Source organism: Cupressus sempervirens, chromosome 7 (genome assembly GCF_028749045.1).
Source record: "Cupressus sempervirens isolate cs-2001-9-10 chromosome 7, ASM2874904v1, whole genome shotgun sequence".
NCBI classification, from domain to species: Eukaryota; Viridiplantae; Streptophyta; class Pinopsida; order Cupressales; family Cupressaceae; genus Cupressus; species Cupressus sempervirens.
The window spans coordinates 380133538-380150251 of NC_143124.1; the positions used below are offsets into that span (position 1 = coordinate 380133538).

Genomic DNA, 16714 nt, shown 5'->3' on the forward strand with positions numbered 1-16714 from the left:
TCTGCCTTTCCTCGAGAAAATTCATTTGAAGTTAAATGTTTATCCAACCTAGAGTACCAAGCCCTAGGAGCTTGTTTTAAGCCATACAAAGCCTTTTTCAGTTGATAAACATAATCAGGTTTGTCCGAAGATTCAAAACCTTCTGGTTGTTCCATATAAACTTCCTCTTCAAGAAACCCATTTAAGAAAACAGTTTTAACATCCATTTGGTAAACAGTGAATTTTTTATGGCTAGCATATGCAAGAAAGATTATGATTGATTCCATCCTTGCAACAAAGGTTTCACCGAAATCAATTCCTTCTTGTTGAGCATAGCCTTTACAAACAAATCTCGCTTTATTTCTGACCACTTTACCTTCTTCATCCAGTTTATTACGAAATATTGAATCCACCTATGACATTTTTGTCACTAGGTCTGGGAACAAGTTCCCAAGACTTATTTTTCTCTATTTGATTTATCTCTTCCTGCATTGCATTTTACCAACAGGAATCTGATAAAGCTTCAGCAACACTCTTTTGTTCAAAATCTGATATTAAGCAAAAATGTTCAGCAATGTTTGCTTGTTCACCTATTTTGGCTTTTCTTCTAGTTAAAATTCCTTTCTCTATATCTCCAATAACTTGAGACTCGGAATGTCTCTTAGCTATTATTCTAGAAGAAGTTTTTTATTTTCGAACCAGCACTAGTTATTTTGGGGCTTGAGCAGTTTTCTGATTCAGTTTCATTAGCAAGTTCATTTTCATCATTTTTAGGATGCTCATCATGTGCAGTTTCTGATTTTTGAAAAGATGAATCTTCATGATCTTTTTTATCATTACAGCACACAGAATTTTCATCAAATATGACATTTATAGCTTCTACAACTTTGTTCAGCCTTTTATTATAGCATTTATAGGCCTTGCTGTGCATGGAGTACCCAAGAAAGATCCCTTCATCAGATCTTGAATTAAAGTTTTCTAGAGAATCGTCGTTCTTTTTTATAAAACATTTGCAACCAAAAACCTTAAAATTCTTGACATTTGTTGTTTTTCCATTCCACAATTCATATGGAGTGTAAGTAGTTGTAACTCTGATTTGTGCTCTGTTAAGAATATAAACAGCTGTATGAACAACTTCTTTCCAAAATTTATCATGTAGTTTTGCTTCATTCAACATGGTTCTAGCCATTTCTTTTACAGTTCTATTCTTTCTTTCTACAACACCATTTTGTTGTGGTGTCCTAGCAGTAGAGTATTGTCTTTTTATTCCATCTCTCTCACAATACTCAATAAATTCTTGAGAGGTGAATTCTTCTCCCCTATCTGATCTTAAACATTTCAGTTTTAATTCAGTTTCTCTTTCTACCATCTTTCTAAAAAATTTGAAGCGTTCAAAGGCCTCTGATTTATGTTTCAGAAATGTTACCCAAACCATCCTTGAGTAGTCATCTATGAACAACATGAAATACTTTTCGCCATTTAGTGAAGCAGTTTTAGTAGGACCACACAAATCAGTATGCACTAATTCAAGTGGTCTATTTGACAAATATTCTTTCATTTTGAAAGAAACTTTCATTTGTTTGCCCTTAACACACTCTTCACAAATATTTGCTGGTTTTGTAATCAGTGGCAGTCCTCTAACCTTTTTATTCTTGCTGATTCTAGCAAGATTATCGAAGTTTAAATGTCCCAGTCTTTTGTGCCATAGCCAATTTTCTTCTACTTGACTCATTAGACAAGTATTAACTAATGAAGTTTCTAGGACAGTTGAATCTATTAGGTTGTAAAGATTACCGCTTGTTCTTAACCCACTGGCAATGATTCTATCCTTTCCATTTTTAATATAACATCCTTTTGCATTAAAGAAAATAGAATATCCACTGTCACATATCTGACTTACACTTAGCAGGTTATGTTTTAAACCTTCAATAAAGTACACATCATGAATTGGTGTGTCTTTATTCAGAATTATTGAACCTTTTCTAGTAATGTAGGCTCCTGAGTTATCACCAAATCGAACAAAACCTCCATCAAAATTTTTTAGGGTTTTAAATTTGCTTTTACACCCAGTCATATGGTGTGAACAACCGCTATCCAATACCCACGTTGCAGGTTTTTGAGTGAATAGAGCTGTTTCAACAATTAAGGACTTTTCTGTTACCCTTACTTGCTTCCAGATTTGTTTTGGTCTCATATTCAATTTACATTGATTTGCATAATGACCATAATGAAAGCATTTAAAGCACCTAACAACTTTCCTTTTTCTTTGATTAGTGTTATTTTCACAAAAGATAGCCTTGTGCCCAAACATATTGCAATTAAAACAATAACCATTGAAAAAGAACTTTGTTTTTTGACTAGTAGATTCTACAGATGATCTTTGCAAGACATTTAATTTTTTATCCTTTTCCTCAAGCAAGAGTTTTTGATTTTCTATAATCAAATTTGCTCCATTTAACTCTTCTTGAAGTTTTTGATTTTCAACTTCTTGATTAGAAATCAACTTATTTAATCTTTTAACTTCTTGCAAAGATTTTAGAAGTTCTTCTTCTAGATCTACTTCTACATCTGAATCAAATGACAATTCAGATTCACTGAGTTTAGGTTTAGGGGTATGGACTATTTTAGCCATGAATAGTCTTTCCCCTTCTTCATCAACATCGCTAGATTCTTCATTTGAATCTTCTTTTGAAAGAAGACTTTTCTTCTTGTAATCCTTGAATCTTTTATTCTGATTCCAAGGCTTCTTTTTTGAAAACTTCTCAATTTTCTCATCACAATCTTCAAGTTTGACATTTGGGCATTTTGTAGCAAAGTGTCCTAATTGACCATAGCTGAAGCATTTAGGTTTGCCTTTATATTTCTTTCTCATTTTCTTGACAAGTAATGCTTCTAAAGCATCTGTTAGATCTGAATCACTCTCATCATGTTTTTCAATCTTAAAGGCTGATTCTTTTGATGAGGAACTAGCTTGATTGCCAATCCTCATTTCATATGCAGTTAGTGTTCCTTGAAGTTGATGTAGGGTCATTTTTTAGAAGCTTTTCTTTTCTTCTAATGTAGATATTTTAGTTTCAAATTTAGGTAATACTGACCTAATAACTTTTGAAACTACATCATATTCTTCTATCTCTTCACCTAGACCTTTTCTAGCATTCACTACTTCATCAACTCTTAGGAAGTATGTAGCAATGGTTTCATCTTCATTTATTTTCAGATTGTCAAACTGTATTTTAAGAGTTATCAGTTTAGACTCTTTTACTTTTTCATCTCCTTGATATATTGTTTCAAGTTTGACCCATATATCATTAGCTGACTTGCAATAAACAAATTTAGCAAAAACATCTTTGGAGAGACCACAAAGAAGGGCATATCTTGCCTTCTTATCCAACTCAAATTTTAGTTTTTCATCTACATCAGTAGGGATTGTTGTTGGGATAGTATATTTTGTTATTACAACATCCCACATCCTTACATCTAAGGAATGTATGAAGGCTTCCATCATAACTTTCAAGAAAACATAATCATTTCCATCAAACAGTGGAGCCCTATTAAGAGAAGCTCCTTCAGATTGTGCCATGACTTCCAATTAATATCCCTAGAACAATTCCTAAAGGAATCCTATGCTCTATTACCACTTGTTGGAAGTATCAGGGTTCTGAGAGGGGGGGGGGTGAATCAGAACACTATTAAATTCTCCCAAAATCTAAGTTTAGTAATTTTAATTCATAATTTATAGCAGTGGAGAAATCAAACTGTACTAAAATGTAAACATACTGAATAATATCAACTCACAGAAAGAAGAGACACCAATTTTGTGCCGAGTGAGAAACCCTCGAAAATCCTCACAGTTTCGTCATAGGGAGAAAAACCACTCCATGAACCTGTATTCTTTATTGAGTTCCAATTCTTTTACAATCAGCAGGTTCTACTGCTCAGGGTATTTAACCCTTTTATCAGTGTTGTAATTACAAGCTTATACACACATATAAATGTGTATGTAAGACATTTATACATGCATACAAGTCTATAATAAGACTTTTAGTCTTTACAAACTGTTCTGAAATATAAGTCTTCTTTCTTTCTTCTTCTTTTTTTTAACTCGTCCCATTTAAATTACAAATGATCTCTATATTTATAGAGATAAAATTTGAATGTAATCAGTTACATCAGCCCAAATGAACCAGTTTGGGTTGTTACACAAACTTCCTTTTAAAAATGTTGTTTGAGAGACTAACAAAACAGTTTTAGTTTTCGGATTTGTTCCTGTCTCAAATCTGGTAATCATTATAAACTTCCAAACTAATCAATAGTGTTTCATTTTTATTTTTTAGATACTCAAAAATAGTTTCCATTATCTCAGACCAAATTCCTTCATTGCTGTTACAAACTTTGGAGAAAACTTCATTCAATATTTCATGAAACTTTTCTATCTTTTAAAAAAAAAAAAAAAAAAAACCGTTCCTTAAAAAAATTGCCATTTCATTTTAAACCTGAACTGACTATGTATTTGTTTTAGGACAAATATTTGTGCATCAAACTGAGTCAAAGAATTTCTTTCAAAAACCCTTACTGCTGGAGTTTCAAATGAAGAACTTTGTGCATTCTTTTCAAATGAAGAATTCAATTGTTCTTCAAGAAAATGATTATGTCTGGGAAACAACATACCTGACATGCTCATGAAAATACCTGTGATATTCCTTTTATGTTTTTGCCTAATCTTGCATATTGTTTCATAACATGCCTTCTTGTTCTTTGCTTATTTCTCAGGCATCTGTACAATGGCCAAGCTCTGTATACAGCAACATAGCTCGCAGCGACAAAATTCATCAAAAGATCAACAGAAGAGAGGTCAAAAAATGACAAAACTGGTATCAATATAAACCTTAGTGAATGTATAACCACATAGTAAAAACCCAGAAGCAAGTCAACTAAACCTTGTTTTAAACTTGACAAAGCATCCTCTGCGTCTGTGAAAATACAAACTGACGGAAGAATAGAGAAGTTACTATAATTTTCAAACTGCCCACCACCTTAAGGTTTTTGCAAACATTTTTGAAGTCCGCCATACAAATCTGACAAATGTCACAAAAACTGTGACATGCATTGTAAATATCTGCGTACATCCAGACATTAATTATTGTGCAAGTGCTACGATGATACTTTATTCTATGCCAACACTGCAGATGAAATATTGCCATGTGATAAATATATCATGTGATATATTACGGCTTACTTATGACCTATTCTTTTTGTCAAACAACATATTTATTTGGCCATCTTTTATTTACGCATTTTGCCATATTTCAAAAAGGTCATCATGGTCAACAAGCCCAACTAACCCCTTCACCCAAGGCATCTCTTCCCTCCCTAGGGTGAGTGAAGCCTTTACACCCATAAACATTTCATCCACAAAATCAAGAGAAAATGCAAGAGAAATTCATCACAATATTTACACATAACAACAAATACAACACCAAATACATTACATATTTCCATTCACAATATGAACAAGTGCAATGAGGATCATAGAATGAGCACAACCTTTACCCAAGCTAATGGCAATGAAAGTTGTTGAAGAGCTCCCTATCTCCTTACCTTCCTCTCCAAACACTAATTGTCTCTATAACTTAGAGAGTGGGTGAACACGAGCACTGGTACCATTCAACCCTTAATCAGGCGACTTCCAATGCCTCCAAATCAGACCGGCCAGTTGTCCTCTTGTACACCTATGACACACTCCTCCATGGCTTTGCAGCCAAACTGACCAGCGCAGAGGCTGCAGCTTTGGAGAGTGTTAATGGCTGTCTCGCTGTGATTCCATCGGCTCTGATTAAATCTCATACCACGCACTCACCTCACTTTCTTGACCTTGCCGATGACAGAGGACTGTGGGCGAAGCATTTGAATCGGGGGGAAGAGGTGATAGTGGACGTGGTCAACACGGGAATATGGCCCGAGAGTGAGAACTTCCACGACGAGGGTCTCGGTCCCGTTCCCTCCAGATGGAAGGGCGAGTGTGAAAGCGGAGACCGATTCGATTCATCCATGTGCAACAGAAAATTCATCGGAGCAAGATTCAATTTTTCTGTGGGCTGGAAGTCGCACTTGGGCAAGGGTTTCATATCAGCAAGAGACAGCTATGGCCACGGCACACATACTGCTACTATTGCTGTGGGTTCCGCTGTAAAGGGGGCCAGCTACAACGGCTTTGGTAATGGGACGGCTGTGGGGATGGCCCCTGTGGCGAGAGTGGCAGTATACAAGGCTTGTTGGGGAGTGGTGGAAGTCACCTGCAATGAGAGCGACATAGCTGCTGCCATGGAAAAGCCATCCAAGATGGCGTCGATATAATTTCTCTGTCACTCGGCACTGTGTTGGAGTATGCGTTTTACACGGATCACACTGCGCTGGCAGCGTTAGGGGCCATAGAGAAGGGTGTATTCGTTTCCGCCTCTGCTGGAAACGAGGGGCCATTCCCATCTTCTCTTACAAATACGGCACCGTGGATGACCACAGTGGGCGCCAGCAGTATGGACCGAGAGTTTCTCTTTATCGTTAAACTTGGCAACGGTCAGCAATTGAAAGGCTCGTCGCTTTACAGAGGAGCCGGGACTCAAAATCTGCCTCTGGTCTACGATTACTGCAGTGACCTCGGTGTGGACCCACACATTTTCAAGGATAAAGTCGTGATGTGCACCCAACAAAAAGCTTCATTAGGAATAATAATAGTGAATTCTTACTATAATCTTGACTTCATATTGGGTTTTGAATTAAAAAAAATTTACAAAATTTGTGCTTAGGGAAGATCATTATAGTGATTGATTTTGTCAGTGATTACATTAAGGATCACAAATTTACCATATTCATTGCATAAGCTAGAGAAATAAGTATCAAAAGAAACACTAATCAAATCAAGCCATCACTAGAATCATAATTTGATCGTCTTATATATCAGTGAAAAGGATCAAGAGTTATGAATATTTTTGCTTTGTAGATTATATTTAAAACTCATTCATATAGAGTCGCAACTATATTAGAACTTTACATTGCATCTACAGAATCAAGAAATGATGAGGAAAAAAAAAAGTGGTGTTGCAATAACCTTAAACAAGAAGAATAGATTGACATAATATACTAAAGGGAGAGAGTTACAAAGTGCAATGAATGCCAGTCTCAAGTGATTTGCGTCAGACTGTACTCTGCCACGAGGTTTGTGCGTTGATCATTGTGATACGTCAAGAAGTAGGAATGTCAAAATGGAGAGACAGAAGGAAGACGGACGACATAGCCAGCCAGTCGAAATAACTAGCTGGGTAGTTGTTGCCCCATTTGTGGGTGAGTAGTGCTATTTGCTTTTTGGTGTATACGTTTCGACCGCACAGATATTTGACATAGTCTCGAGGGTGCAAATCATAGACCAACCCGGGCTCCAAGGCAGCTGTTGGATTTACCTCACTTGCTCCCATCGCAAACGGGTCCGCGGCTCGCAACATTTGCTCATCTTTAATGGGATGCTTTGAGTTGTCGAGCGTGGAGGCCGTAGTCATGAGAGCCGATCTGATTGCCGCAGGACTCCACATCGGATGGGCCGCTTGTACGATTGCTGTGATGCCGCTGACATGAGGACACGACATCGAGGTCCCGGACGCTATCTTGAACCTGCCTTCCTTCCACGCACCCAGGATGTTGACACCTAGCGCTACCAGATCCAGCTTAAGAACGTTTGGATAGGAAGCACTCAGACCCCTTGAAGAAAATGCATCGACGATGGGAGCGATTGCTCACAAATGGCCCCCTTGCCCCAAATCGGTGGAATCAGGTGCGGATCTTAACTACCTTTCTTTCTCTATCATATTGAATTATGGAGAGCATGTTCAGGTGAAGAGGACGGTGACCAACGTGGGCAGTGACAATGCGGTGTACAAAGTGTGGGTGAAAAGCAGTCCAAACGTGAAAGTGAGCGTGGAGCCAAGAACATTGATTTACAATGTGACGTTCGAAAGCAAAGTGGAAGGGAGAGAGGAGAGTGAATACGGTCACATAACGTCGAAATGCATCCAAGGCAGAGCGCACACCGTTCGTAGCCTAGTTTCAGTTCTTTGGAATCTGGTTTGAAGGGGAGGGGGTTTCTATACGTAGAGTGGGAATAGCTACATTACCATAGGTGGGTAGCATATAAATAAGGCCCAGTTGATATCTAGGGAAGATAGTGATGTAAGAATTGGTTTAAGACTAAAACAGTGCGTATATGTATTTACGTAAACACAGTATGTGTGGTATTTGGTGTATGTCGTTGAACTATTCTTGTTCAGTAGAGATCTTTTCAGAGACTCTTCTTAAGGATTTGGGACAAGATTAAATATTATAATAGCTACGTATTAAGGAATTGTTTTCAACAATTTAGAAGATTAATGCTCGTGTTTTCTTATTTATGGAATCTATTTTTAAGGTAAATGTTTTATTTGAGTCAAACGTATATAGTTAATTTTTTAGGGGTATGGAATTAAATTATAAAACTGAGAATAAAATAAACATATTTCAAAAGTTAAAATTATTATAAAAATTAATATAATTATATTAGTGTAGGAATTATATTTTACAAATACATATATTTTTTAATAATTAGAAATCGATATCTTTTATATAAAATAAATTTTTAAGTGATTATTCTTTAAAAAAAGAAAATCAGATATATATAATTTATTATAAATATTCTTAAATACATATTTATGATAATTTATTAAAAATAATTTCACATCATTTTAAAATATCGAAATTGTCATCATTAAAAAGACTATATATTTTTAACTTTACTTTAGTAAATTTAATTGTAAAAGTCACTTGTATTTAAAAAGTGTTAGTGAAAAAATCTAATTACACAATGACATATTTCTATTTTTTTTCCATTTAATATGTTTGACTATTCAAGTTAATAATTCTTCAAGATATTATATTTCTCTTCATTTATCTAACACAAAATATTTTATGTTTTACTTTTCTTTATGTTTGATTTCTACAAATTTTGAAAATTCTAACCTATCACAATTCTTTGAAAATTATAACAATAAAGATAAACAAGTACTTATATTATTTTTCTATTGATTATAACTTAAGAGCATAAATTGGTCATAATATTGAATAGAGTTATTAGTAACCAAATAGAAATATGAAAGGTACACACGATAACTCAAAAACTGAAATACAACCCCTTTATTATTGGTAGGGGGTTTTCCCAAAACTAGAGCATTGATTATAGATGCCACTGGGTCCTCTCTAAAAAGGTGGTCATCAAATTGAGTACTGGTTGTAATAGGGGAAGCTCCACTTGAGGTAACAAGGTCTAAAGTACTGTGACCAAGTCTACTTATGGCTACAAGAGAAGCAATGAAGGAAGTGCTAATCCTAGACCGACTGATTACATATGGAGGAACTGTGGAGGAGGAGGAAGGTGGATCCCTTTCAAATTCTTGAGACTTGGAGCTAGTAGTTACATATGGAATCTGTTCAACTTATTTTTCTTGTTCTTTTTTTTGGATCAGTAAGAGGTTGAAGCCAAGATTAACTATTATTATCTATTGTATTTTATTATTATTATTTATTATGCTCAAGTAGACTCAAACCCAATACCTCCTAGATAAGAGACTCACAATTTACCATTGTTTTGTAGGCTATTGCTTAAGTTCAACTTATTTTTCTGTATGTTTATTCTCTTTGATTTTCTCCAGAAGCTCTCTAAAAGTGATGTCAAATTCATCTCTAGGTTCCTAAGCTTTGATGGTAATGTACCCTATAATACCCTGCTATTGGACCCAAGAGAAATTAACCTATAATGTTACTTAGTTTGCTAAACATTTTTATTGAGATTTAAAACAATCAAAAGATAACATAGAAGAAGTAATAACTCACATGCATACATAAGAAATACAATAATAGTTAAATCTCTCAAGGGTTCTAGTGGGATCTCAAATAACCAACGTCCAAAATACCAAATTATGATCAAAGAACATAATCAGAAGATATGCATGTGAGAAAGTGTCATCATATGAGTCAACTCTAAGGTTACCCTGGCAATTTCTCTAGACTCTAGCCCTTAGTAACTTTATGTGATATCAACATCCTTTCTTATAGATAAGGCAAGGTTGCAACCAAACATCCTCTCTACTCCTATCCTAGCCTATACTAGCACTCAAGGCATGGGTTAGGTAACACAGTGACCGCATTAATAAAATATTGTTACTTATTAATACAACTTACAATGGGTTAACCAAGTAGCCTCTTTAGGGCTCTGACCTCCATTGTAAACCACTTCCCAATGTACATATAGATAACCTTCCCTAAACTCATAAAAGCATATTTCATAAAATCACAATAATCACATCAATCCTATACAGGCAACTAGAAAGCACCAATAGATAATTGATCAAACCTCAAAGGTTATATTATGAAAATTACAACACATGAGCTTACATAACAAAATTGGTTCTCACCACAAAAGTACATGAATACATCACAATGGTTGGGAATGAAAAAATCATGACTAAACAATATCACATGACAACATCATAAAAACAATCACTTCCCAAGCCTCTAGTAAACATGCCTATATGGTATAATGACTAGGTTTCCCCAAAACCCATCATAAAATAGAAAATGAAATCTCGACATGCATTTAAAAAAAGTATAATTATTTAGTCATTTTGGTTTTTGATATAATTTCAGAAAACTTGATTTGAGTAAGAGCTCAAGTTTCATTTGTAAAAGTCTTCCCAGTACATGCATCCTCTTCCAAGTTTAGATCACCATATATAATTCCCTATTTTCATAGTTGAAAAGAACCCATCTATAGTAAACCTACTTTTTTATTTAGTCACAATAATAGTCATTACTTCATTTTTTTAAAATGATAATAATGATATTGAAATGTGATGTTAAAGTGAAATCTCATTTTTAAAATTAATATTTAAAAAAAGATATTATAAAAATTTACTAAACTTCTTTTAACAAATTAAAATTTAATTTAATACTAAAATAAATCAAATATTATTAAAAATAACATATATAAATGAAATAACATTTAATATATTTTATCAAATTAAAAAATATTAAATAAATTTAATTTAAATTTTAAAAAACTAAAAAATATAACTTTTATTTTATTTTTAAACCCCATTTGGTGTTCGTGTTGCCGTGACAATCTTATTGTCGTAGCAGTACAGTATTGCATCAATAGTACCTATTGCGATGATAGAAAACCTATCATGTGCAACCCATAAAGGGTGGACAGGAGATAACAAGGGAGGTAGAGGTGGTCACCTCCGCCCACTATTAAAATATATATATTTAATCTATTATTATCTTTTAATTATTTTATTTGAAATGAAATTTCCCAATACAGATTGAATTTAAAGATTACCATGATTATATGTGTGTGTGTGTGTGTGTGTGTGTGTGTGTGTATACATACATATATGTATGTATGTATAATACATATATATATGTATATATACATATATATATATATATATGTATATATACATATATATATATATATATGTATATATACATATATATACATATACATGTATATGTATATATATATATATATATTATATATACATATATACATGTATATATATGTACATATACATGTATATATATACATATATATGTATATGTACATATATATATACATATATATATGTACATATACATGTATATATATACATATATATATAGATAATATATATATACATGTATATAGATATATATATATATATATATGTATATACATATATATAATATATATACATATATATACATATATACATGTATATAGATATATATATATATGTATATACATATATATAATATATATATGTGTGTGTGTGTGTGTGTGTGTGTGTGTGTGTGTGTTCTAAACTTTACAAATACTATTTTGATAGGAAAATTATGCTCAACCAATCATTTTTTTTATTACAAACAATTATCATTTCTTAATTCAAAACCCTACCAACAAATCCAATTTCTAAAATCGAGCTTTTGATTAAGGGTTTTCAATTTCATTTTCATAGATGTTTCATCACTTAAGAATAATCAATTTTCAAACAAGGGTTCAATTCAAGATATGTTTTCCATAAACAAAATTGATTTAACAGGTACAAAGAAGACATGTTTTTCAAGAGATTTCTAACAATGAATTCTATACGATTCCCACTTCAATCTGATGCTACAATCTGATAATAGCCCAATGGTTGCAAAAATTCATGTCTCCCAGATCTTTCATAAATTTCTCATCTTCCAATCTAAAAATTTGCTTCTCCAAAACATGTGTGTGTAGAAATGAGCTCGGATCTCTGAATAAAGAGTCTAATGCTACATAGGGTTTTTGGTTTATGAACATGCAAAGGCCTCTCCTTAAATAAACTTTTATTAATTTAATTTATTTAATTCCCTTGTGCACGCTTTAGGCCTTTAAGTAGAATACAATTTATTTAAATTATTCTCACTTCATTTTTTTTAATAAGACATTTTTAGAAAACATATTTATTAACTTAACTAATAATAATATTTAAAGTCTATTACTTAAATACAATTACTAGATTTATTATTTTTAAATTAATTAAATATAATAAAATTGATTTTTCTTTATAACTTTTTTGATTAATTAAATCATTTAATAATCTCTTTGGTTGATTTAATTATTCTTGAAAATTACAACAAACCAACAAACTCAATAAGATAAAGCTTGACAAAAAAGGCAAAGTAGAAATCAAACTCAAAGGTAAAAATCTTGAATTCATGTCACTTTGATGAATTGAAAAACGTAAATAAGTCATATACTTGTCCTTTATCTTAGGACAATTGGCTCAGGTTTAGGATTTGGACTTGATAACTATCTCCCCTATTTTACCATTGAGATATTATGATAGGGCACACTCATCCTAGCAATTCAAGAAAGTTGATACCCAATACCTACAATCTACATAAGAAATGAACATGTTCATGTATGCACATATATCTAAACTAAGAAGGCAATGGTGGGGATTGGAACATTGTGTAGATCCTGATTAGATGGTGCCTATGACACCCTCTCTTAACCACATCAGATATGTCAAACCTAAAATAAAACATACATGTACACCATACATATGTAAGTATGGGGTAAGTAACTATAAAACCACATATAAATCATCCATATAATTATCATCATGAAAGCACTTAAAATCACTATATGAAGTATGCAAGGCATCATTATAAGAAAGAAATAACCATGAACACATAAAATCTCCTAGTATAAAGTAGCTCATCAAATATATAATAGATATTAATGTAATTCTTTCAAATTTAATTTTTTTAACATCCATACAAAGCTCATGGAGGTTGTTTGATGTCATTATCCTTAGTATTACATATTTTAAATTAATGTTTAAAGTTGACCTAACTCTAATTTTGAATATGTTTTTTTTCATACATGTAATTTATTTTGTAATTGTCTGATTTTGAAAAAAAAAAAGTAGATAGAAAGAGGACTCATATACAAAGATTTTGGTTATTTTTGAAAAAAATTATTCTCTTGTTTACTATTTTTCCATGAGTGTCCAATACAAAATTTTATTTTGGGCAATAAACCAATGTTTGATTCACACCAAAACACATGTACATAATGAAATCAAAATATATCAAATCTATAATTATTAGAAAGCTTGTTTTGAGTATTCGATCCATGCAAATGAGAAAGTATTAATTTTCCATTTGTGCCCTCTAATTGAGTCCTAAAGCCAAGAATTCTCTGGAAATTATTTAGCCTTTGCAAAATATGATTGGGACTTTCTATAGAAAGTAATTTCTTTTGAAACTATTCTAGCTAGTTTATATCGAAATTATTTTTAAAAAATTATTTGATTTCAACCAAATAATTTGGATCAAAAGTACTTTACTTTCAATTGAAAGTACCCAAAAAGGTACTTTCAATAGAAAGTAAAGAACTTTCTAACTGAAGTCTCTAAGGAGTTCTATTGAAACTCCATAAGGAAAATTTTCAGCATTTCATTTTTTGGAGGATATCCTTCCTTAGAAAATGTGTAACCCACTATTGTGGGTTCAACAAGTACATAGGAACAAATACTAGATACATAGCTCACTCCATCAAACCAAAGAAGAACAAGAAACAATAGAAGAACATCCCCTAATGCAGGAAAAGGTGAGGTGATAGGCAACTAGAAAATTGAGCCAATAAAATAGCATGTCAAGGAACCATCATCAAGATACACAAAAGAATACATATTTATACACTAAGGTGATCAATATCATACACATCATGAGGCTAATGTCATGGAAGAGACACTTACTAGACAAAGGATGATGGAAATCAAAGACAAAACATCAACCCCCATAGCACTTTAATCATAGTAGTACATGTACAATAAGACACAAAATATGGTGAATCCTAAGAATACATAAATCTTTATGAGTGTCCTAAGATTATACTACTTGAATTAGAAGGGAAAACAAGGGAAAAAAATTAAAACAAAAATATAGATGGAATATCACACTTTAATCTCAGTGTGAAATGCAAGAATGCATACAATAGGTGTCTACAAAGACCAAAAAAGACATAAGGCTGGTACAATAGATACTATAACCCATGATGAATCATTTGAAGCAAAAAAAATCTTCCCTAGACCTAAAACAATCAATATGCTAGTATACAAAAATACCAAAAACTGAGTAGAATGTGCCTAAAGTAGAATTTGGAAAAATAATTAGGATCACTAGAAAGAGCTCTAAAAGACCTTTGCAATGATATAAATAATTTCCAAATCCAAGATCAAATGCTCATGATATATCTCCTAGAGTGCAAAAATAACTGCTAACTTTGATAGTAGAAAAAACTATCAAAACTAAAAACTACCTATACCATTACAATAGACTCAGAACCAACTTTCTAGCAATATATTTTTTATGGAAAACAAAGATCATATGATCAAGATATAAACAAAAATGTGAAGTTAGGTCCAAAAATAGCTAGGATGAAAAACATTTTGATGTTGAAGTGTTGATGTTAGCAAGTGGAGAGCCCAAATTTGACTATCGAAGCAAGAAAATGCCTGAAAAAGGTTTATTGATGCTAGAAAAAAAAAAATCCAACTTGCCAAAAAATTATTGTCACTAGAAAATAAATGTGAGGCCAATACTAAAAATAATGTCTAGTGGTCATAAATGATTGTCAACCCAAAAAAAACCTTAGGATTTTATGCAAAAACCACTAAAATCCAAACAATACCTCTCATTTGCCTAAAAACCACCATAGAGGTTTGGAAAACGTGCTTGCATGTGCTAAAAAAATGGTGGGTCTTAATGAGAAATCTGCCCATTTAATCCAAAAAAAAATCCAATACACTAAAAAAATTGTTGATCAATAACAATCAAGTGGCTGAAGAGACACCAGTATGGCCCAAAAATAACTAACACATTCCACAAAAATGGGTAAATTCCAAGGAGTTGATTTGGCACTTTGGAAAAATTGTGAGGCTGAAGATATAAGCACTTACAAGGGCTAACGATGGGTGAGCACACCTAAGTTTCAAATGTTAAGCTTTCAATCTGTTGAGGTTAGTACACTATAACGTTTACCTTAGGAGTAACACACACATCCCATCAACATGGGAGACTGACCTGCACATGCAAGTACTAGGGCTACTCCCTTAATAAACTATGATCACCAAAATAAACACTTTGATGCATGCCCATCAATAAATTTTTTGAGAAATTTAGTAGTAATTAAAGAAACAACTTGATTAGGCACACCTCTAGTATTTGATATCTCTTTTCACCAAGCTTGATTGTGACACTGCATGGTCTAGATTCATACACCCCATGTCTTTGATACATGTATGGTTGTTCTAGCAAAACATCACATACATATAAAGGTGCTACATCACAAATTATTTCATCCTTGAATGGTTTGATTGAGTATGATAGGTGACACTACTAACTTACCTGAATGTATTTTCCTTCACTAACCCATCCCATAAAGTATGGTTGTGGGTGTCTTGTCATTTTAAAACTTAATCTCTTGACTATCTCCATAGAAATTAATTTCTTTTGGCTCCCACTATCAACAATAAAATGTAGAGGCTTCCCATCAACCCCCATCTATGAATGAAACAATCTCTCCTCATCTTCTTGTGGAGCTACTTTAGTTGTTGCAACAATGGCATACGGGTCTACTTCTATTACTGAATCATTTTTAGAAGTTTCCATTGGTGTGGATTCAAGCTCAACTTCCTCTCCTCGTATTTCTATCATCAAATTCTTAGTTCTTCAATAGTCCTTTGTGTTATGAGTTGGACTCTTATGTATCTCACACCACATGCCTGTATCTAGTTGTGTCTTTTTGGTAGCCCACCATGTATTCTTGGGTGGATTTGAGGGAGGGTCCTTCCCTACTAGTTTTCCCTTGAATTTATTATGGCCTTCATCTGTTGGCTTATTATTTGAAAAGTAATCCATTTTTCCTTTCTATTTTAACTCAATTTTTTGTCGCATATTTGTAAGCAGTTGCCAATGTTTCAATATTCAAGAATTCCATTTTGATTTGAATGTATGGGTAAAAGCATAGATCTATGTCACCGTTTGTGATACAAAAACCTATTTTTTTCAAATCTCATTTCTCTATCAAAACTCAATTTTTTTCAAGATCTAAAAATACCCTTTTATAGATCTCAAATTC

General features: G+C 32.9%; 1 pseudogene; it reads left to right on the forward strand.

Moving 5' to 3' along the window:
• Window positions 1-8097, forward strand: part of LOC149547059 (uncharacterized) — a 79904-nt pseudogene extending 71807 nt beyond the window's left edge.
• The last annotated feature ends 8617 nt before the right edge of the window (window positions 8098-16714 follow it).